Source organism: Denticeps clupeoides, unplaced genomic scaffold (genome assembly GCF_900700375.1).
Source record: "Denticeps clupeoides unplaced genomic scaffold, fDenClu1.1, whole genome shotgun sequence".
In the NCBI taxonomy this organism is placed as follows: Eukaryota; Metazoa; Chordata; class Actinopteri; order Clupeiformes; family Denticipitidae; genus Denticeps; species Denticeps clupeoides.
The window spans coordinates 68412-87765 of record NW_021629723.1 but is presented as its reverse complement, the minus strand read 5'-3'; the positions used below and the strand labels follow the sequence as shown (position 1 = coordinate 87765).

The 19354-nt window shown below is 40.2% G+C and overlaps 31 non-coding genes across 31 annotated transcripts; 18 read left to right on the top strand and 13 right to left on the bottom strand.

Annotated features, from left to right (window-relative positions):
- The first annotated feature begins 394 nt into the window (after positions 1 to 394).
- Positions 395 to 501, top strand: LOC114772777 (U6 spliceosomal RNA). The gene has a single exon (XR_003744155.1). It is a non-coding gene; the product is annotated as a U6 spliceosomal RNA (small nuclear RNA).
- Positions 502 to 926: 425 nt separating this feature from the next.
- LOC114772704 (U1 spliceosomal RNA) lies at positions 927 to 1082 on the bottom strand. The gene has a single exon (XR_003744084.1). It is a non-coding gene; the product is annotated as a U1 spliceosomal RNA (small nuclear RNA).
- Positions 1083 to 1452: 370 nt separating this feature from the next.
- On the top strand, positions 1453 to 1559 carry LOC114772735 (U6 spliceosomal RNA). Its single transcript, XR_003744113.1, has one exon. It is a non-coding gene; the product is annotated as a U6 spliceosomal RNA (small nuclear RNA).
- A 950-nt stretch (positions 1560 to 2509) lies between these two features.
- Positions 2510 to 2616, top strand: LOC114772719 (U6 spliceosomal RNA). Its single transcript, XR_003744098.1, has one exon. It is a non-coding gene; the product is annotated as a U6 spliceosomal RNA (small nuclear RNA).
- A 424-nt stretch (positions 2617 to 3040) lies between these two features.
- Positions 3041 to 3196, bottom strand: LOC114772807 (U1 spliceosomal RNA). The gene has a single exon (XR_003744185.1). It is a non-coding gene; the product is annotated as a U1 spliceosomal RNA (small nuclear RNA).
- Positions 3197 to 3564: 368 nt separating this feature from the next.
- LOC114772748 (U6 spliceosomal RNA) lies at positions 3565 to 3671 on the top strand. The gene has a single exon (XR_003744126.1). It is a non-coding gene; the product is annotated as a U6 spliceosomal RNA (small nuclear RNA).
- Positions 3672 to 4093: 422 nt separating this feature from the next.
- Positions 4094 to 4253, bottom strand: LOC114772631 (U1 spliceosomal RNA). The gene has a single exon (XR_003744014.1). It is a non-coding gene; the product is annotated as a U1 spliceosomal RNA (small nuclear RNA).
- Positions 4254 to 5460: 1207 nt separating this feature from the next.
- Positions 5461 to 5567, top strand: LOC114772780 (U6 spliceosomal RNA). The gene has a single exon (XR_003744158.1). It is a non-coding gene; the product is annotated as a U6 spliceosomal RNA (small nuclear RNA).
- Positions 5568 to 5983: 416 nt separating this feature from the next.
- Positions 5984 to 6143, bottom strand: LOC114772658 (U1 spliceosomal RNA). Its single transcript, XR_003744040.1, has one exon. It is a non-coding gene; the product is annotated as a U1 spliceosomal RNA (small nuclear RNA).
- Positions 6144 to 6511: 368 nt separating this feature from the next.
- Positions 6512 to 6619, top strand: LOC114772772 (U6 spliceosomal RNA). Its single transcript, XR_003744149.1, has one exon. It is a non-coding gene; the product is annotated as a U6 spliceosomal RNA (small nuclear RNA).
- Positions 6620 to 7031: 412 nt separating this feature from the next.
- On the bottom strand, positions 7032 to 7195 carry LOC114772788 (U1 spliceosomal RNA). The gene has a single exon (XR_003744165.1). It is a non-coding gene; the product is annotated as a U1 spliceosomal RNA (small nuclear RNA).
- Positions 7196 to 7566: 371 nt separating this feature from the next.
- On the top strand, positions 7567 to 7673 carry LOC114772675 (U6 spliceosomal RNA). Its single transcript, XR_003744056.1, has one exon. It is a non-coding gene; the product is annotated as a U6 spliceosomal RNA (small nuclear RNA).
- A 420-nt stretch (positions 7674 to 8093) lies between these two features.
- LOC114772642 (U1 spliceosomal RNA) lies at positions 8094 to 8253 on the bottom strand. The gene has a single exon (XR_003744025.1). It is a non-coding gene; the product is annotated as a U1 spliceosomal RNA (small nuclear RNA).
- Positions 8254 to 8622: 369 nt separating this feature from the next.
- LOC114772649 (U6 spliceosomal RNA) lies at positions 8623 to 8729 on the top strand. Its single transcript, XR_003744031.1, has one exon. It is a non-coding gene; the product is annotated as a U6 spliceosomal RNA (small nuclear RNA).
- Positions 8730 to 9150: 421 nt separating this feature from the next.
- Positions 9151 to 9310, bottom strand: LOC114772629 (U1 spliceosomal RNA). The gene has a single exon (XR_003744013.1). It is a non-coding gene; the product is annotated as a U1 spliceosomal RNA (small nuclear RNA).
- Positions 9311 to 9680: 370 nt separating this feature from the next.
- On the top strand, positions 9681 to 9787 carry LOC114772648 (U6 spliceosomal RNA). Its single transcript, XR_003744030.1, has one exon. It is a non-coding gene; the product is annotated as a U6 spliceosomal RNA (small nuclear RNA).
- A 423-nt stretch (positions 9788 to 10210) lies between these two features.
- Positions 10211 to 10370, bottom strand: LOC114772639 (U1 spliceosomal RNA). Its single transcript, XR_003744022.1, has one exon. It is a non-coding gene; the product is annotated as a U1 spliceosomal RNA (small nuclear RNA).
- Positions 10371 to 10740: 370 nt separating this feature from the next.
- Positions 10741 to 10847, top strand: LOC114772697 (U6 spliceosomal RNA). Its single transcript, XR_003744077.1, has one exon. It is a non-coding gene; the product is annotated as a U6 spliceosomal RNA (small nuclear RNA).
- Positions 10848 to 11802: 955 nt separating this feature from the next.
- On the top strand, positions 11803 to 11905 carry LOC114772758 (U6 spliceosomal RNA). The gene has a single exon (XR_003744136.1). It is a non-coding gene; the product is annotated as a U6 spliceosomal RNA (small nuclear RNA).
- A 951-nt stretch (positions 11906 to 12856) lies between these two features.
- Positions 12857 to 12963, top strand: LOC114772696 (U6 spliceosomal RNA). Its single transcript, XR_003744076.1, has one exon. It is a non-coding gene; the product is annotated as a U6 spliceosomal RNA (small nuclear RNA).
- A 950-nt stretch (positions 12964 to 13913) lies between these two features.
- LOC114772695 (U6 spliceosomal RNA) lies at positions 13914 to 14020 on the top strand. Its single transcript, XR_003744075.1, has one exon. It is a non-coding gene; the product is annotated as a U6 spliceosomal RNA (small nuclear RNA).
- Positions 14021 to 14431: 411 nt separating this feature from the next.
- On the bottom strand, positions 14432 to 14595 carry LOC114772786 (U1 spliceosomal RNA). Its single transcript, XR_003744163.1, has one exon. It is a non-coding gene; the product is annotated as a U1 spliceosomal RNA (small nuclear RNA).
- Positions 14596 to 14965: 370 nt separating this feature from the next.
- On the top strand, positions 14966 to 15072 carry LOC114772674 (U6 spliceosomal RNA). Its single transcript, XR_003744055.1, has one exon. It is a non-coding gene; the product is annotated as a U6 spliceosomal RNA (small nuclear RNA).
- Positions 15073 to 15489: 417 nt separating this feature from the next.
- LOC114772620 (U1 spliceosomal RNA) lies at positions 15490 to 15652 on the bottom strand. The gene has a single exon (XR_003744004.1). It is a non-coding gene; the product is annotated as a U1 spliceosomal RNA (small nuclear RNA).
- A 371-nt stretch (positions 15653 to 16023) lies between these two features.
- LOC114772673 (U6 spliceosomal RNA) lies at positions 16024 to 16130 on the top strand. The gene has a single exon (XR_003744054.1). It is a non-coding gene; the product is annotated as a U6 spliceosomal RNA (small nuclear RNA).
- A 420-nt stretch (positions 16131 to 16550) lies between these two features.
- On the bottom strand, positions 16551 to 16710 carry LOC114772806 (U1 spliceosomal RNA). The gene has a single exon (XR_003744183.1). It is a non-coding gene; the product is annotated as a U1 spliceosomal RNA (small nuclear RNA).
- Positions 16711 to 17081: 371 nt separating this feature from the next.
- On the top strand, positions 17082 to 17188 carry LOC114772694 (U6 spliceosomal RNA). Its single transcript, XR_003744074.1, has one exon. It is a non-coding gene; the product is annotated as a U6 spliceosomal RNA (small nuclear RNA).
- Positions 17189 to 17611: 423 nt separating this feature from the next.
- Positions 17612 to 17771, bottom strand: LOC114772811 (U1 spliceosomal RNA). Its single transcript, XR_003744189.1, has one exon. It is a non-coding gene; the product is annotated as a U1 spliceosomal RNA (small nuclear RNA).
- A 369-nt stretch (positions 17772 to 18140) lies between these two features.
- Positions 18141 to 18247, top strand: LOC114772672 (U6 spliceosomal RNA). The gene has a single exon (XR_003744053.1). It is a non-coding gene; the product is annotated as a U6 spliceosomal RNA (small nuclear RNA).
- Positions 18248 to 18669: 422 nt separating this feature from the next.
- On the bottom strand, positions 18670 to 18829 carry LOC114772817 (U1 spliceosomal RNA). Its single transcript, XR_003744195.1, has one exon. It is a non-coding gene; the product is annotated as a U1 spliceosomal RNA (small nuclear RNA).
- A 370-nt stretch (positions 18830 to 19199) lies between these two features.
- LOC114772671 (U6 spliceosomal RNA) lies at positions 19200 to 19306 on the top strand. The gene has a single exon (XR_003744052.1). It is a non-coding gene; the product is annotated as a U6 spliceosomal RNA (small nuclear RNA).
- The last annotated feature ends 48 nt before the right edge of the window (positions 19307 to 19354 follow it).

Genomic DNA, 19354 nt, shown 5'->3' with positions numbered 1-19354 from the left:
AAATTTCCCCTTCCAAAAAAGCATGAACTATAATGAAATGGCAGAAGATGGCTGCCAGTACCTTAACAGAGACCCAGACAGTGACATCACCACGTGGAATAAACACACTGCCTGGAACCACGCCCCTTTCCTGCATTGACCTGCCCACTTCATGATGTTCCTATGACTCTTGACACCAATCAAATTATTCTTCTTACTTTGCTACACAAACTAAGAATACTTTAATCATGCACCTCCACAAATTACCAGCCTCTTGGAAAATGCAATTAGGGTAACTAAGCATTTGCTCTCTAAATATTTTATCAAATTTTTACACAATACTCCATACAAGGTCTTGGTGAGCAGAACAATGATTTGGTCAGTATTACAAGTGGCAGCTGAGAAGCTGGTTGATGTGCTTGCTACGGCTGCACATATACTAAAATTGGATCGATACAGAGAAGATTAGCATGGCCCCTGCAAAATTGTGACATGCAAATCCTCAAAGCGTTCCATATTTTGTTCTTTTTTAATTAGACAAAGAGTCACTTGGGTCTAGGAAGATGTTGTACCAAGATTAGCATGGAACTTGCAAAAAGATGACACACAAATCAGTGAAGTGCTCCATATTTTCAACTTTTTTTGATTGACAAATAGGAACTAGGGTTCCTTAGGAAAAGGGAGATGCTGTGCCAAATTCCAAATGTTTAGTTTTTTTTTTTTTTCAAAGCAAAAACACAAGAATGAACTCCATAAGAAGATCTGAAACATTTTCAACTGCATCTGGTGTCAATGTATTAATGAAGTTGCTCATGTAGTGGACAATCTCAATCATTTGGTAAGATTAGAAGATCTGAAGCTGCTGTACATTTCTTTAGCTGACTCTAGGACTGACTCTACGGAGACAATTGTGTTTGTGGTTTAGTTGTGAACAAAATGCTGTTGAGAGGGTAAACTAAGTCAGCCGCTATCAGGAATGATGCAGTCTAGATGCCCACATATGGGGACTTTGTAGGAGTCAGCACTAGCAAAATGCAGAGGTACAACCTCAGTCTGGGAAGACCACATAATTGAGAATGAAATTTCCCCTGCCAAAAAAGCATGAACTATAATGAAATGGCAGAAGATTGCTGTCAGTACCTTAACAGAGACCCAGACAGTGACATCACCACGTGGAATAAACACACTGCCTGGAACCACGCCCCTTTCCTGCATTGACCTGCCCACTTTGTGATGTTCCCATGACTCTTGACACCAATCAAATTATTCATCTTTCTTTGCTACACAAACTGACCACACTTTAATCATGCACCTCTACAAGTTACCAGCCTCTTGGAAAATGCAATTAGGGTAACTAAGCATTTGCTCTCTAAATATTTTATCAAATTTTTACACAATACTCCATACAAGGTCTTGGTGAGCAGAACAATGATTTGGTCAGTATTATAAGTGGCAGCCGAGAAGCTTGTTGATGTGCTTGCTACGGCTGCACATATACTAAAATTGGATCGATACAGAGAAGATTAGCATGGCCCCTGCGAAAGGATGACACGCAAATCCGTGAAGCGTTCCATATTTCGTTCTTTTTTAATTAGACAAAGAGTCACTTGGGACTAGGAAGATGTTGTACCAAGATTAGCATGGAACTTGTAAAGGGATGACACACAAATCAGTGAAGTGCTCCATATTTTCAACTTTTTTTGATTGACAAATAGGAACTAGGGTTCCTTGGGAAAAGGAAGATGCTGTGCCAAATTCCAAATGTTCAGTATATTTTATTTTCAAAGCAAACACACAGGGATGAATACCATAAGAAGGTCAGAAACATATCCAACTGCAACTGGTGTCAAGGTATTAATGAAGTTGCTCATGTAGTGGACAATCTCAATCATTTCGTATGATAAGAAGAACTGAAGCTGCTGTACATTTCTTTAGCTGACTCTAGGACTGACTCTACGCAGACATTTGTGTTTGTGGTTTAGTTTTGAACAACATGCTTGTGAGAGGGTAAACGCAGCCTGCCGCTATCAGGAATGATGCAGTCTAGATGCCCACATATGGGGACTCTGTAGGAGTCAGAACTAGCAAAATGCAGAGGTCCCACCTCAGTCTGGGAAGACCACATATTTGAGAATGAAATTTCCCGTGCTAATAAGGCATGAACTATAATGAAATGGCAGAAGATTGCTGCCAGTACCTTAACAGAGACCCAGACAGTGACATCACCACGTGGAATAAACACACTGCCTGGAACCACGCCCCTTTCCTGCATTGACCTGCCCACTTTGTGATGTTCCCATGACTCTTGACACCAATCAAATTATTCATCTTTCTTTGCTACACAAACTGACCACACTTTAATCATGCACCTCCACAAGTTACCAGCCTCTTGGAAATTGCATTTAGGGCAACTAAGCATTTGCTCTCCAAATATTTTATCACATTTTTACACAGTACTCCATACAAGGTCTTGGTGAGCAGAACAATGATATGGTCAGTATTATAAGTGGCAGCTGAGAAGCTGGTTGATGTGCTTGCTACGGCTGCACATATACTAAAATTGGATCGATACAGAGAAGATTAGCATGGCCCCTGCGAAAGGATGACACGCAAATCTGTGAAGCGTTCCGTATTTTGTTCTTTTTTAATTAGACAAAGAGTCACTTGGGACTAGGAAGATGTTGTACCAAGATTAGCATGGAACTTGTAAAGGGATGACACACAAATCAGTGAAGTGCTCCATATTTTCAACTTTGTTTGATTGACAAATAGGAACTAGGGTTCCTTAGGAAAAGGGAGATGCTGTGCCAAATTCCAAATGTTTAGTTTTTTTTTTTTTCAAAGCAAAAACACAAGGATGAACTCCATAAGAAGATCAGAAACATGTCCAACTGCATCTGGGGTCAATGTATTAATGAAGTTGCTCATGTAGTGGACAATCTCAATCATTTGGTAAGATAAGAAGAACTGAATCTACTGTACATTTCTTTAGCTGACTCTAGGCCTGACTCTACACAGACAATTCTGTTTGAGGTTTAGTTTTGAACAACATGCTTGTAAGAGGGTAAACTAAGTCAGCCGCTATCAGGAATGATGCAGTCTAGATGCCCACATATGGGGACTTTGTAGGAGTCAGCAATAGCAAAATGCAGAGGTACAACCTCAGTCTGGGAAGACCACATAATTGAGAATGAAATTTCCCCTTCCAAAAAAGCATGAACTATAATGAAATGGCAGAAGATTGCTGCCAGTACCTTAACAGAGACCCAGACAGTGACATCACCACGTGGAATAAACACACTGCCTGGAACCACGCCCCTTTTCTGCATTGACCTGCCCACTTTGTGATGTTCCTATGACTCTTGACACCAATCAAATTATTCTTCTTTCTTTGCTACACAAACTGACCATACTTTAATCATGCACCTCCACGAGTTACCAGCCTCTTGGAAAATGCAATTAGTAACTAAGCATTTGCTCTCCAAATAATTTATCACATTTTTACACAATACTCCATACAAGGTCTTGGTGAGCAGAACAATGATATGGTCAGTATTATAAGTGGCAGCTGAGAAGCTGGTTGATGTGCTTGCTACGGCTGCACATATACTAAAATTGGATCGATACAGAGAAGATTAGCATGGCCCCTGCGAAAGAATGACACGCAAATCCGTGAAGCGTTCCATATTTTGTTCTTTTTTAATTAGACAAAGAGTCACTTGGGACTAGGAAGATGTTGTACCAAGATTAGCATGGAACTTGCAAAAGGATGACCCACAAATCAGTGAAGTGCTCCATATTTTCGACTTTTTTTGATTGACAAATAGGAACTAGGGTTTCTTTAGGAAAAGGGAGATGCTGTGCCAAATTCCAAATGTTTAGTTTTTTTTTTTTTTCAAAGCAAAAACACAAGGATGAACTCCATAAGAAGATCAGAAACATGTCCAACTGCATCTGGTGTCAATATATTAATGAAGTTGCTCATGTAGTGGACAATCTCAATCATTTGGTATGATAAGAAGTACTGAAGCTGCTGTACATTTCTTTAGCTGACACTAGGACTGACTCTACACAGACAATTGTGTTTGTGGTTTAGTTTTGAACAACATGCTTGTGAGAGGGTAAACGCAGTCTGCCGCTATCAGGAATGATGCAGTCTAGATGCCCACATATTGGGACTTTGTAGGAGTCAGCACTAGCAAAATGCAGAGGTACAACCACAGTCTGGGAAGACCACATATTTGAGAATGAAATTTCCCCTTCCAAAAAAGCATGAACTATAATGACAAATAGGAACTAGGGTTCCTTAGGAAAAGGGAGATGCTGTGCCAAATTCTAAATGTTTATTTTATTTTCAAAGCAAACACACAGGGATAAAGACCATAAGAAGATCAGAAACTTTTCCAAATGCAACTGGTGTCAATGTATTAATGAAGTTGCTCATGTAGTAGACAATCTCAATCATTTGGTAAGATAAGAAGAACTGAAGCTACTGTACATTTCTTTAGCTGACTCTAGGACTGATTCTACGCAGACAATTGTGTTTGTGGTTTAGTTGTGAACAAAATGCTTGTGAGAGGTTAAACGCAGTCTGTCGCTCTCAGGAATGATGCAGTCTAGATGCCCACATATGGGGACTTTGTAGGAGTCAGCACTAGCAAATTGCAGCGGTACAACCTCAGTCTGGGAAGACCTTATATTTGAGAATGAAATTTCCCCTTCCAAAAAAGCATGAACTATAATGAAATGACAGAAGATGGCTGCCAGTACCTTAATAGAGACCCAGACAGTGACATCACCACGTGGAATAAACACACTGCCTGGAACCACGCCCCTTTCCTGCATTGACCTGCCCACTTTGTGATGTTCCCATGACTCTTGACACCAATCAAATTATTCATCTTTCTTTGCTACACAAACTGACCACACTTTAATCATGCACCTCCACAAGTTACCAGCCTCATTGAAATTGCAATTAGGGTAACTAAGCATTTGCTCTCCAAATATATGGGGACTTTGTAGGAGTCAGCACTAGCAAATTGCAGAGGTCCCACCTCAGTCTGGGAAGACCACATATTTGAGAATGAAATTTCCCGTGCTGATAAGGCATGAACTATAATGAAATGGCAGAAGATTGCTGCCAGTACCTTAACAGAGACCCAGACAGTGACATCACCACGTGGAATAAACAAACTGCCTGGAACCACGCCCCTTTCCTGCATTGACCTGCCCACTTTGTGATGTTCCCATGACTCTTGACACCAATAAAATTATTCTTCTTTACTTTGCTACATAAACTGACCACACTTTAATCATGCACCTCCACAAGTTACCAGCCTCTTGGAAATTGCAATTAGAGTAACTAAGCATTTGCTCTCCAAATATTTGATCACATTTTTACACAATTCTCCATACAAGGTCTTGGTGAGCAGAACAATGATATGGTCAGTATTATAAGTGGCAGCTGAGAAGCTGGTTAATGTGCTTGCTACGGCTGCACATATACTAAAACTGGATCGATACAGAGAAGATTAGCATGGCCCCTGCAAAATTGTGACATGCAAATCCTTGAAGCGTTCCATATTTCGTTCTTTTTTAATTAAAAAAAGAGTCACTTGAAACTAGGAAGATGTTGTACCAAGATTAGCATGGAACTTGTAAAGGGATGACACACAAATCAGTGAAGTGCTCCATATTTTCAATTTTTTTGATTGACAAATAGGAACTAGGGTTCCTTGGGAAAAGGGAGATGCTGTGCCAAATTCCAAATGTTAGTTTTTTATTTTCAAAGCAAACACACAGGGATAAAGACCATAAGAAGATCAGAAACATGTCCAACTGCAACTGGTGTCAAGGTATTAATGAAGTTGCTCATGTAGTGGACAATCTCAATCATTTGGTATGATAAGAAGTACTGAAGCTGCTGTACATTTCTTTAGCTGACTCTAGGCCTGACTCTACACAGACAATTGTGTTTGTGGTTTAGTTGTGAACAAAATGCTTGTGAGAGTGTAAACGCAGTCTGTCGCTATCAGGAATAATGCAGTCTAGATGCCCACATATGGGGACTTTGTAGGAGTCAGCACTAGCAAAATGCAGAGGTACAACCTCAGTCTGGGAAGACCACATATTTGAGAATGAAATTTCCCCTGCCAAAAAAGCATGAACTATAATGAAATGGCAGAAGATTGCTGCCAGTACCTTAACAAAGACCCAGACAGTGACATCACCACATGGAATAAACACACTACTTGGAACCACGCCCCTTTCCTGCATTGACCTGCCCACTTTGTGATGTTCCTCTGACTCTTGACAACAATCAAATTCTTCTTTCTTTGCTACACAAACTGACCACACTTTAATCATGCACCTCCACAAGTTACCAGCCTCTTGGAAAATGCAATTAGGGTAACTAATCATTTGCTCTCCAAATATTTTATCAAATTTTTACACAATACTCCATACAAGGTCTTGGTGAGCAGAACAATGATATGGTCAGTATTATAAGTGGCAGCCTGAGAAGCTGGTTGATGTGCTTGCTACGGCTGCACATATACTAAAATTGGATCGATACAGAGCAGATTAGCATGGCCCCTGCGAAAAAGATGACACGCAAATCCGTGAAGCGTTCCATATTTTGTCCTTTTTTTAATTAGGCAAAGAGTCACTTGGGACTAGGAAGATGTTGTACCAAGATTAGCATGGAACTTGCAAAAAGATGACACACAAATCAGTGAAGTGCTCCATATTTTCAATTTTTTTTGATTGACAAATAGGAACTAGGGTTCCTTGGGAAAAGGGAGATGCTGTGCCAAATTCCAAATGTTTTTTTTATTTTCAAAGCAAACACACAAAAAGGAACTCCATAAGAAGATCAGAAACATTTCCAACTGCATCTGGTGTCAATATATTAATGAAGTTGCTCATGTAGTGGACAATCTCAATCATTTCGTATGATAAGAAGAACTGAAGCTGCTGTAGATTTCTTTAGCTGACTCTAGGCCTGACTCTACACAGACAATTGTGTTTGTGGTTTAGTTGTGAACAACATGCTTGTAAGAGGGTAAACGCAGTCTGCCGCTATCAGGAATGATGCAGTCTAGATGCCCACATATGGGGACTTTGTAGGAGTCAGCACTAGCAAAATGCAGAGGTACAACCTCAGTCTGGGAAGACCACATATTTGAGAATGAAATTTCCCCTTCCAAAAAAGCATGAACTATAATGAAATGGCAGAAGATGGCTGCCAGTACCTTAACAGAGACCCAGACAGTGACATCATCCACGTGGCATAAACAAACTGCCTGGAACCACGCCCCTTTCCTGCATTGACCTGCCCACTTCATGATGTTCCTATGACTCTTGACACCAATCAAATTATTCTTCTTACTTTGCTACACAAACTAAGAATACTTTAATCATGCACCTCCACAAGTTACCAGCCTCTTGGAAAATGCAATTAGGGTAACTAAGCATTTGCTCTCTAAATATTTTATCAAATTTTTACACAATACTCCATACAAGGTCTTGGTGAGCAGAACAATGATTTGGTCAGTATTATAAGTGGCAGCCGAGAAGCTTGTTGATGTGCTTGCTACGGCTGCACATATACTAAAATTGGATCGATACAGAGAAGATTAGCATGGCCCCTGCGAAAGGATGACACGCAAATCCGTGAAGCGTTCCATATTTTGTTCTTTTTTAATTAGACAAAGAGTCACTTGGTACTAGGAAGATGTTGTACAAAGATTAGCATGGAACTTGTAAAGGGATGACACACAAATCAGTGAAGTGCTCCATATTTTCAACTTCTTTTGATTGACAAATAGGAACTAGGGTTCCTTGGGAAAAGGGAGATGCTGTACCAAATTCCAAATGTTCAGTTTTTTTTATTTTCAAAGCAAACACACAGGGATGAATACCACAAGAAGATCAGAAACATGTCCAACTGCATCTGGTGTCAATATATTAATGAAGTTGCTCATGTAGTGGACAATCTCAATCATTTGATATGATAAGGAGAACTGAAGCTGCTGTACACTTCTTTAGCTGACTCTAGGCCTGACTCTACACAGACAATTGTGTTTGTGGTTTAGTTTTGAACAACATGCTTGTGAGAGGGTAAACGAAGTCTGTCGCTATCAGGAATGATGCAGTCTAGATGCCCACATATGGGGACTTTGTAGGAGTCAGCACTAGCAAAATGCAGAGGTCCCACCTCAGTCTGGGAAGACCACATATTTGAGAATGAAATTTCCCCTTCCAAAAAAGCATGAACTATAATGAAATGGCAGAAGATGGCTGCCAGTACCTTAACAGAGACCCAGACAGTGACATCACCACGTGGAATAAACACACTGCCTGGAACCACGCCCCTTTCCTGCATTGACCTGCCCACTTTGTGATGTTCCCATGACTCTTGACACTAATCAAATTATTCTTCTTACTTTGCTACACAAACTGACCACACTTTAATCATGCACCTCCACAAGTTACCAGCCTCTTGGAAAATGCAATTAGGGTAACTAAGCATTTGCTCTCCAAATATTTATCACATTTTTACACAATACTCCATACAAGGTCTTGGTGAGCAGAACAATGATATGGTCAGTATTATAAGTGGCAGCTGAGAAGCTGGTTAATGTGCTTGCTACGGCTGCACATATACTAAAATTGGATCGATACAGAGAAGATTAGCATGGCCCCTGCGAAAGGATGACACGCAAATCCGTGAAGCGTTCCATATTTTCGTTCTTTTTTAATTAGACAAAGAGTCACTTGGGACTAGGAAGATGTTGTACCAAGATTAGCATGGAACTTGCAAAAGGATGACCCACAAATCAGTGAAGTGCTCCATATTTTCGACTTTTTTTGATTGACAAATAGGAACTAGGGTTCTTTAGGAAAAGGGAGATGCTGTGCCAAATTCCAAATGTTCAGTTTTTTTTTTTTTCAAAGCAAAAACACAAGGATGAACTCCATAAGAAGATCAGAAACATGTCCAACTGCATCTGGTGTCAATGTATTAATGAAGTTGCTCATGTAGTGGACAATCTCAATCATTTGGTATGATAAGAAGTACTGAAGCTGCTGTACATTTCTTTAGCTGACTCTAGGACTGACTCTACACAGACAATTGTGTTTGTGGTTTAGTTTTGAACAACATGCTTGTGAGAGGGTAAACGCAGTCTGCCGCTATCAGGAATGATGCAGTCTAGATGCCCACATATTGGGACTTTGTAGGAGTCAGCACTAGCAAAATGCAGAGGTACAACCACAGTCTGGGAAGACCACATATTTGAGAATGAAATTTCCCCTTCCAAAAAAGCATGAACTATAATGAAATGGCAGAAGATGGCTGCCAGTACCTTAACAGAGACCCAGACAGTGACATCACCACGTGGAATAAACACACTGCCTGGAACCACGCCCCTTTCCTGCATTGACCTGCCCACTTTGTGATGTTCCCATGACTCTTGACACCAATCAAATTATTCTTCTTACTTTGCTACACAAACTGACCACACTTTAATCATGCACCTCCACAAGTTACCAGCCTCTTGGAAAATGCAATTAGGGTAACTAAGCATTTGCTCTCCAAATAATTTATCACATTTTTACACAATACTCCATACAAGGTCTTGGTGAGCAGAACAATGATATGGTCAGTATTATAAGTGGCAGCTGAGAAGCTGGTTAATGTGCTTGCTACGGCTGCACATATACTAAAATTGGATCGATACAGAGAAGATTAGCATGGCCCCTGCGAAAGGATGACACGCAAATCCGTGAAGCGTTCCATATTTTCGTTCTTTTTTAATTAGACAAAGAGTCACTTGGGACTAGGAAGATGTTGTACCAAGATTAGCATGGAACTTGCAAAAGGATGACCCACAAATCAGTGAAGTGCTCCATATTTTCGACTTTTTTTGATTGACAAATAGGAACTAGGGTTTCTTTAGGAAAAGGGAGATGCTGTGCCAAATTCCAAATGTTTCGTTTTTTTTTTTTTTCAAAGCAAAAACACAAGGATGAACTCCATAAGAAGATCAGAAACATGTCCAACTGCATCTGGTGTCAATATATTAATGAAGTTGCTCATGTAGTGGACAATCTCAATCATTTGGTATGATAAGAAGTACTGAAGCTGCTGTACATTTCTTTAGCTGACTCTAGGACTGACTCTACACAGACAATTGTGTTTGTGGTTTAGTTTTGAACAACATGCTTGTGAGAGGGTAAACGCAGTCTGCCGCTATCAGGAATGATGCAGTCTAGATGCCCACATATTGGGACTTTGTAGGAGTAAGCACTAGCAAAATGCAGAGGTACAACCACAGTCTGGGAAGACCACATATTTGAGAATGAAATTTCCCCTTCCAAAAAAGCATGAACTATAATGAAATGGCAGAAGATGGCTGCCAGTACCTTAACAGAGACCCAGACAGTGACATCACCACGTGGAATAAACACACTGCCTGGAACCACGCCCCTTTCCTGCATTGACCTGCCCACTTTGTGATGTTCCCATGACTCTTGACACCTATAAAATTATTCTTCTTACTTTGCTACACAAACTGACCACACTTTAATCATGCACCTCCACAAGTTAACAGCCTCTTGGAAAATGCAATTAGGGTAACTAAGCATTTGCTCTCCAAATATTTTATCACATTTTTACACAATACTCCATACAAGGTCTTGGTGAGCAGAACAATGATATGGTCAGTATTATAAGTGGCAGCCGAGAAGCTTGTTGATGTGCTTGCTACGGCTGCACATATACTAAAATTGGATCGATACAGAGAAGATTAGCATGGCCCCTGCGAAAGGATGACACGCAAATCCGTGAAGCGTTCCATATTTTGTTCTTTTTTAATTAGACAAAGAGTCACTTGGGATTAGGAAGATGTTGTACCAAGATTAGCATGGAACTTGTAAAGGGATGACACACAAATCAGTGAAGTGCTCCATATTTTCAACTTTTTTTGATTGACAAATAGGAACTAGGGATCCTTAGGAAAAGGGAGATGCTGTGCCAAATTCCAAATGTTTCGTTTTTTTTTTTTTTCAAAGCAAAAACACAAGGATGAACTCCATAAGAAGATCAGAAACATTTCCAACTGCATCTGGTGTCAATTTATTAATGAAGTTGCTCATGTAGTGGACAATCTCAATCATTTGGTATGATAAGAAGAACTGAAGCTGCTGTAGATTTCTTTAGCTGACTCTAGGCCTGACTCTAGGCAGACAATTGTGTTTGTGGTTTAGTTTTGAACAACATGCTTGTGAGAGGGTAAACGCAGTCTGCCACTATCAGGAATGATGCAGTCTAGATGCCCACATATGGGGACTTTGTAGGAGTCAGCACTAGCAAAATGCAGAGGTACAACCTCAGTCTGTGAAGACCACATAATTGAGAATGAAATTTCCCCTTCCAAAAAAGCATGAACTATAATGAAATGGCAGAAGATGGCTGCCAGTACCTTAACAGAGACCCAGACAGTGACATCACCACGTGGAATAAACACACTGCCTGAAACCACGCCCCTTTCCTGCATTGACATGCCCACTTTGTGATGTTCCTATGACTCTTGACACCAATCAAATTATTCTTCTTACTTTGCTACACAAACTAACAATACTTTAATCATGCAGCTCCACAAGTTACCAGCCTCTTGGAAAATGCAATTAGGGTAACTAAGCATTTGCTCTCCAAATATTTTATCAAATTTTTACACAATACTCCATACAAGGTCTTGGTGAGCAGAACAATGATATGGTCAGTATTATAAGTGGCAGCTGAGAAGCTGGTTGATGTGCTTGCTACGGCTGCAAATATACTAAAATTGGATCGATACAGAGAAGATTAGCACGGCCCCTGCGAAAGGATGACACGCAAATCCGTGAAGCGTTCTATATTTTGTTCTTTTTTAATTAGACAAAGAGTCACTTGGGACTGGGAAGATGTTGTACCAAGATTAGCATGGAACTTGTAAAGGGATGACACACAAATCAGTGAAGTGCTCCATATTTTCAACTTCTTTTGATTGACAAATAGGAACTAGGGTTCCTTAGGAAAAGGGAGATGCTGTGCCAAATTCCAAATGTTCAGTTTTTTGTTTTTTTCAAAGCAAACACACAAGAATGAACTCCATAAGAAGATCAGAAACATTTCCAACTGCATCTGGTGTCAATGTATTAATGAAGTTGCTCATGTAGTGGACAATCTCAATCATTTGGTATGATAAGAAGATCTGAAGCTGCTGTACATTTCTTTAGCTGACTCTAGGCCTGACTCTACACAGACAATTGTGTTTGTGGTTTAGTTTTGAACAACATGCTTGTGAGAGGGTAAACGCAGTCTGCCGCTATCAGGAATGATGCAGTCTAGATGCCCACATATTGGGACTTTGTAGGAGTCAGCACTAGCAAAATGCAGAGGTACAACCTCAGTCTGTGAAGACCACATAATTGAGAATGAAATTTCCCCTTCGAAAAAAGCATGAACAATAATGAAATGGCAGAAGATTGCTGCCAGTAGCTTAACAGAGACCCAGACAGTGACATCACCACGTGGAATAAACACACTGCCTGGAACCACGCCCCTTTCCTGCATTGACCTGCCCACTTTGTGATGTTCCCATGACTCTTGACACCAATCAAATTATTCATCTTTCTTTGCTACACAAACTGACCACACTTTAATCATGCACCTCCACAAGTTACCAGCCTCTTGGAAAATGCAATTAGGGTAACTAAGCATTTGCTCTCTAAATATTTTATCAAATTTTTACACAATACTCCATACAAGGTCTTGGTGAGCAGAACAATGATATGGTCAGTATTATAAGTGGCAGCTGAGAAGCTTGTTGATGTGCTTGCTACGGCTGCACATATACTAAAATTGGATCGATACAGAGAAGATTAGCATGGCCCCTGCGAAAGGATGACACGCAAATCCGTGAAGCGTTCCATATTTTGTTCTTTTTTAATTAGACAAAGAGTCACTTGGGACTAGGAAGATGTTGTACCAAGATTAGCATGGAACTTGCAAAAGGATGACACACAATCAGTGAAGTGCTCCATATTTTCAACTTTTTTTGATTGACAAATAGGAACTAGGGTTCCTTAGGAAAAGGGAGATGCTGTGCCAAATTCCAAATGTTCAGTTTTTTTATTTTTCAAAGCAAAAACACAAGAATGAACTCCAATAGAAGATCAGAAACATTTCCAACTGCATCTGGTGTCAATGTATTAATGAAGTTGCTCATGTAGTGGACAATCTCAATCATTTGGTATGATAAGAAGATCTGAAGCTGCTGTACATTTCTTTAGCTGACTCTAGGACTGACTCTACACAGACAATTGTGTTTGTGGTTTAGTTGTGAACAACATGCTTGTGAGAGGGTAAACGCAGTCTGCCGCTATCAGGAATGATGCAGTCTAGATGCCCACATATGGGGACTTTGTAGGAGTCAGCACTAGCAAAATGCAGAGGTACAACCTCAGTCTGTGAAGACCACATAATTGAGAATGAAATTTCCCCTTCGAAAAAAGCATGAACTATAATGAAATGGCAGAAGATTGCTGCCAGTACCTTAACAGAGACCCAGACAGTGACATCACCACGTGGAATAAACACACTGCCTGGAACCACGCCCCTTTCCTGCATTGACCTGCCCACTTTGTGATGTTCCCATGACTCTTGACACCAATCAAATTATTCATCTTTCTTTGCTACACAAACTGACCACACTTTAATCATGCACCTCCACAAGTTACCAGCCTCTTGGAAAATGCAATTAGGGTAACTAAGCATTTGCTCTCCTAAATATTTTATCAAATTTTTACACAATACTCCATACAAGGTCTTGGTGAGCAGAACAATGATATGGTCAGTATTATAAGTGGCAGCTGAGAAGCTGGTTGATGTGCTTGCTACGGCTGCACATATACTAAAATTGGATCGATACAGAGAAGATTAGCATGGCCCCTGCGAAAGGATGACACGCAAATCCGTGAAGCGTTCCATATTTTGTTCTTTTTTAATTAGACAAAGAGTCACTTGGGACTAGGAAGATGTTGTACCAAGATTAGCATGGAACTTGTAAAGGGATGACACACAAATCAGTGAAGTGCTCCATATTTTCAACTTTTTTTGATTGACAAATAGGAACTAGGGTTCCTTAGGAAAAGGGAGATGCTGTGCCAAATTCCAAATGTTTAGTTTTTTTTTTTTTCAAAGCAAAAACACAAGGATGAACTCCATAAGAAGAAACATTTCCAACTGCATCTGGTGTCAATGTATTAATGAAGTTGCTCATGTAGTGGACAATCTCAATCATTTGGTATGATAAGAAGAACTGAAGCTGCTGTACATTTCTTTAGCTGACTCTAGGCCTGACTCTACACAGACAATTGTGTTTGTGGTTTAGTTGTGAACAACATGCTTGTAAGAGGGTAAACGCAGTCTGCCGCTATCAGGAATGATGCAGTCTAGATGCCCACATATGGGGACTTTGTAGGAGTCAGCACTAGCAAAATGCAGAGGTACAACCTCAGTCTGGGAAGACCACATATTTGAGAATGAAATTTCCCCTTCCAAAAAAGCATGAACTATAATGAAATGGCAGAAGATGGCTGCCAGTACCTTAACAGAGACCCAGACAGTGACATCACCACGTGGAATAAACACACTGCCTGGAACCACGCCCCTTTCCTGCATTGACCTGCCCACTTTGTGATGTTCCTATGACTCTTGACACCAATCAAATTATTCTTCTTACTTTGCTACACAAACTAGACATACTTTAATCATGCACCTCCACAAGTTACCAGCCTCTTGGAAAATGCAATTAGGGTAACTAAGCATTTGCTCTCTAAATATTTTATCAAATTTTTACACAATACTCCATACAAGGTCTTGGTGAGCAGAACAATGATATGGTCAGTATTATAAGTGGCAGCTGAGAAGCTGGTTGATGTGCTTGCTACGGCTGCACATATACTAAAATTGGATCGATACAGAGAAGATTAGCATGGCCCCTGCGAAAGGATGACACGCAAATCCGTGAAGCGTTCCATATTTTGTTCTTTTTTAATTAGACAAAGAGTCACTTGGGACTAGGAAGATGTTGTACCAAGATTAGCATGGAACTTGCAAAAGGATGACACACAAATCAGTGAAGTGCTCCATATTTTCAACTTTTTTTGATTGACAAATAGGAACTAGGGTTCCTTAGGAAAAGGGAGATGCTGTGCCAAATTCCAAATGTTTAGTTTTTTTTTTTTTCAAAGCAAAAACACAAGGAATGAACTCCATAAGAAGATCAGAAACATTTCCAACTGCATCTGGTGTCAATGTATTAATGAAGTTGCTCATGTAGTGGACAATCTCAATCATTTGGTAAGATAAGAAGAACTGAAGCTGCTGTACATTTCTTTAGCTGACTCTAGGACTGACTCTACACAGACAATTGTGTTTGTGGTTTAGTTGTGAACAACATGCTTGTAAGAGGGTAAACGCAGTCTGCCGCTATCAGGAATGATGCAGTCTAGATGCCCACATATGGGGACTTTGTAGGAGTCAGCACTAGCAAAATGCAGAGGTACAACCTCAGTCTGGGAAGACCACATATTGAGAATGAAATTTCCCCTTCCAAAAAAGCATGAACTATAATGAAATGGCAGAAGATTGCTGCCAGTACCTTAACAGAGACCCAGACAGTGACATCACCACGTGGAATAAACACACTGCCTGGAACCACGCCCCTTTCCTGCATTGACCTGCCCACTTTGTGATGTTCCCATGACTCTTGACACCAATCAAATTATTCTTCTTTCTTTGCTACACAAACTGACCACACTTTAATCATGCACCTCCACAAGTTACCAGCCTCTTGGAAAATGCAATTAGGGTAACTAAGCATTTGCTCTCCTAAATATTTTATCAAATTTTTACACAATACTCCATACAAGGTCTTGGTGAGCAGAACAATGATATGGTCAGTATTATAAGTGGCAGCTGAGAAGCTTGTTGATGTGCTTGCTACGGCTGCACATATACTAAAATTGGATCGATACAGAGAAGATTAGCATGGCCCCTGCGAAAGGATGACACGCAAATCCGTGAAGCGTTCCATATTTTGTTCTTTTTTAATTAGACAAAGAGTCACTTGGGACTAGGAAGATGTTGTACCAAGATTAGCATGGAACTTGTAAAGGGATGACACACAAATCAGTGAAGTGCTCCATATTTTCAACTTTTTTTGATTGACAAATAGGAACTAGGGTTCCTTAGGAAAAGGGAGATGCTGTGCCAAATTCCAAATGTTCAGTTTTTTTTATTTTCAAAGCAAACACACAAAGATGAACTCCATAAGAAGATCTGAAACATTTTCAACTGCATCTGGTGTCAATGTATTAATGAAGTTGCTCATGTAGTGGACAATCTCAATCATTTGGTATGATAAGAAGAACTGAAGCTGCTGTACATTTCTTTAGCTGACTCTAGGACTGACTCTACACAGACAATTGTGTTTGTGGTTTAGTTTTGAACAACATGCTTGTGAGAGGGTAAACGCAGTCTGCCGCTATCAGGAATGATGCAGTCTAGATGCCCACATATGGGGACTTTGTAGGAGTCAGCACTAGCAAAATGCAGAGGTACAACCTCAGTCTGGGAAGACCACATATTTGAGAATGAAATTTCCCCTTCCAAAAAAGCATGAACTATAATGAAATGGCAGAAGATTGCTGCCAGTACCTTAACAGAGACCCAGACAGTGACATCACCACGTGGAATAAACACACTGCCTGGAACCACGCCCCTTTCCTGCATTGACCTGCCCACTTTGTGATGTTCCCATGACTCTTGACACCAATCAAATTATTCATTCTTACTTTGCTACACAAACTGACCACACTTTAATCATGCACCTCCACAAGTTACCAGCCTCTTGGAAAATGCAATTAGGGTAACTAAGCATTTGCTCTCCAAATATTTTATCACATTTTTACACAATACTCCATACAAGGTCTTGGTGAGCAGAACAATGATATGGTCAGTATTATAAGTGGCAGCTGAGAAGCTGGTTGATGTGCTTGCTACGGCTGCACATATACTAAAATTGGATCGATACAGAGAAGATTAGCATGGCCCCTGCGAAAGGATGACACGCAAATCCGTGAAGCGTTCCATATTTTGTTCTTTTTTAATTAGACAAAGAGTCACTTGGGACTAGGAAGATGTTGTACCAAGATTAGCATGGAACTTGTAAAGGGATGACACACAAATCAGTGAAGTGCTCCATATTTTCAACTTTTTTTGATTGACAAATAGGAACTAGGGTTCCTTAGGAAAAGGGAGATGCTGTGCCAAATTCCAAATGTTTAGTTTTTTTTTTTTTTCAAAGCAAAAACACAAGGATGAACTCCATAAGAAGATCAGAAACATTTCCAACTGCATCTGGTGTCAATGTATTAATGAAGTTGCTCATGTAGTGGACAATCTCAATCATTTGGTAATGATAAGAAGATACTGAAGCTGCTGTACATTTCTTTAGCTGACTCTAGGCCTGACTCTACACAGACAATTGTGTTTGTGGTTTAGTTTTGAACAACATGCTTGTGAGAGGGTAAACGCAGTCTGCCGCTATCAGGAATGATGCAGTCTAGATGCCCACATATGGGGACTTTGTAGGAGTCAGCACTAGCAAAATGCAGAGGTACAACCTCAGTCTGGGAAGACCACATAATTGAGAATGAAATTTCCCCTTCCAAAAAAGCATGAACTATAATGAAATGGCAGAAGATTGCTGCCAGTACCTTAACAGAGACCCAGACAGTGACATCACCACGTGGAATAAACAAACTGCCTGGAACCACGCCCCTTTCCTGCATTGACCTGCCCACTTTGTGATGTTCCTATGACTCTTGACACCAATCAAATTATTCTTCTTTCTTTGCTACACAAACTGACCATACTTTAATCATGCACCTCCACAAGTTACCAGCCTCTTGGAAAATGCAATTAGGGTAACTAAGCATTTGCTCTCCAAATATTTATCAAATTTTTACACAATACTCCATACAAGGTCTTGGTGAGCAGAACAATGATATGGTCAGTATTATAAGTGGCAGCTGAGAAGCTGGTTGATGTGCTTGCTACGGCTGCACATATACTAAAATTGGATCGATACAGAGAAGATTAGCATGGCCCCTGCGAAAGGATGACACGCAAATCCGTGAAGCGTTCCATATTTTGTTCTTTTTTAATTAGACAAAGAGTCACTTGGGACTAGGAAGATGTTGTACCAAGATTAGCATGGAACTTGCAAAAGGGATGACACACAAATCAGTGAAGTGCTCCATATTTTCAACTTTTTTTGATTGACAAATAGGAACTAGGGTTCCTTAGGAAAAGGGAGATGCTGTGCCAAATTCCAAATGTTTCAGTTTTTTTTTTTTTCAAAGCAAAAACACAAGGATGAACTCCATAAGAAGATCAGAAACATTTCCAACTGCATCTGGTGTCAATATATTAATGAAGTTGCTCATGTAGTGGACAATCTCAATCATTTGGTATGATTAGAAGATCTGAAGCTGCTGTACATTTCTTTAGCTGACTCTAGGACTGACTCTACACAGACAATTGTGTTTGTGGTTTAGTTTTGAACAACATGCTTGTGAGAGGGTAAACGCAGTCTGCCGCTATCAGGAATGATGCAGTCTAGATGCCCACATATGGGGACTTTGTAGGAGTCAGCACTAGCAAAATGCAGAGGTACAACCACAGTCTGGGAAGACCACATATTTGAGAATGAAATTTCCCCTTCCAAAAAAGCATGAACTATAATGAAATGGCAGAAGATGGCTGCCAGTACCTTAACAGAGACCCAGACAGTGACATCACCACGTGGAATAAACACACTGCCTGGAACCACGCCCCTTTCCTGCATTGACCTGCCCACTTTGTGATGTTCCCATGACTCTTGACACCAATCAAATTATTCTTCTTACTTTGCTACACAAACTGACCACACTTTAATCATGCACCTCCACAAGTTACCAGCCTCTTGGAAAATGCAATTAGGGTAACTAAGCATTTGCTCTCCAAATATTTTATCACATTTTTACACAATACTCCATACAAGGTCTTGGTGAGCAGAACAATGATATGGTCAGTATTATAAGTGGCAGCTGAGAAGCTTGTTGATGTGCTTGCTACGGCTGCACATATACTAAAATTGGATCGATACAGAGAAGATTAGCATGGCCCCTGCGAAAGGATGACACGCAAATCCGTGAAGCGTTCCATATTTTGTTCTTTTTTAATTAGACAAAGAGTCACTTGGGACTAGGAAGATGTTGT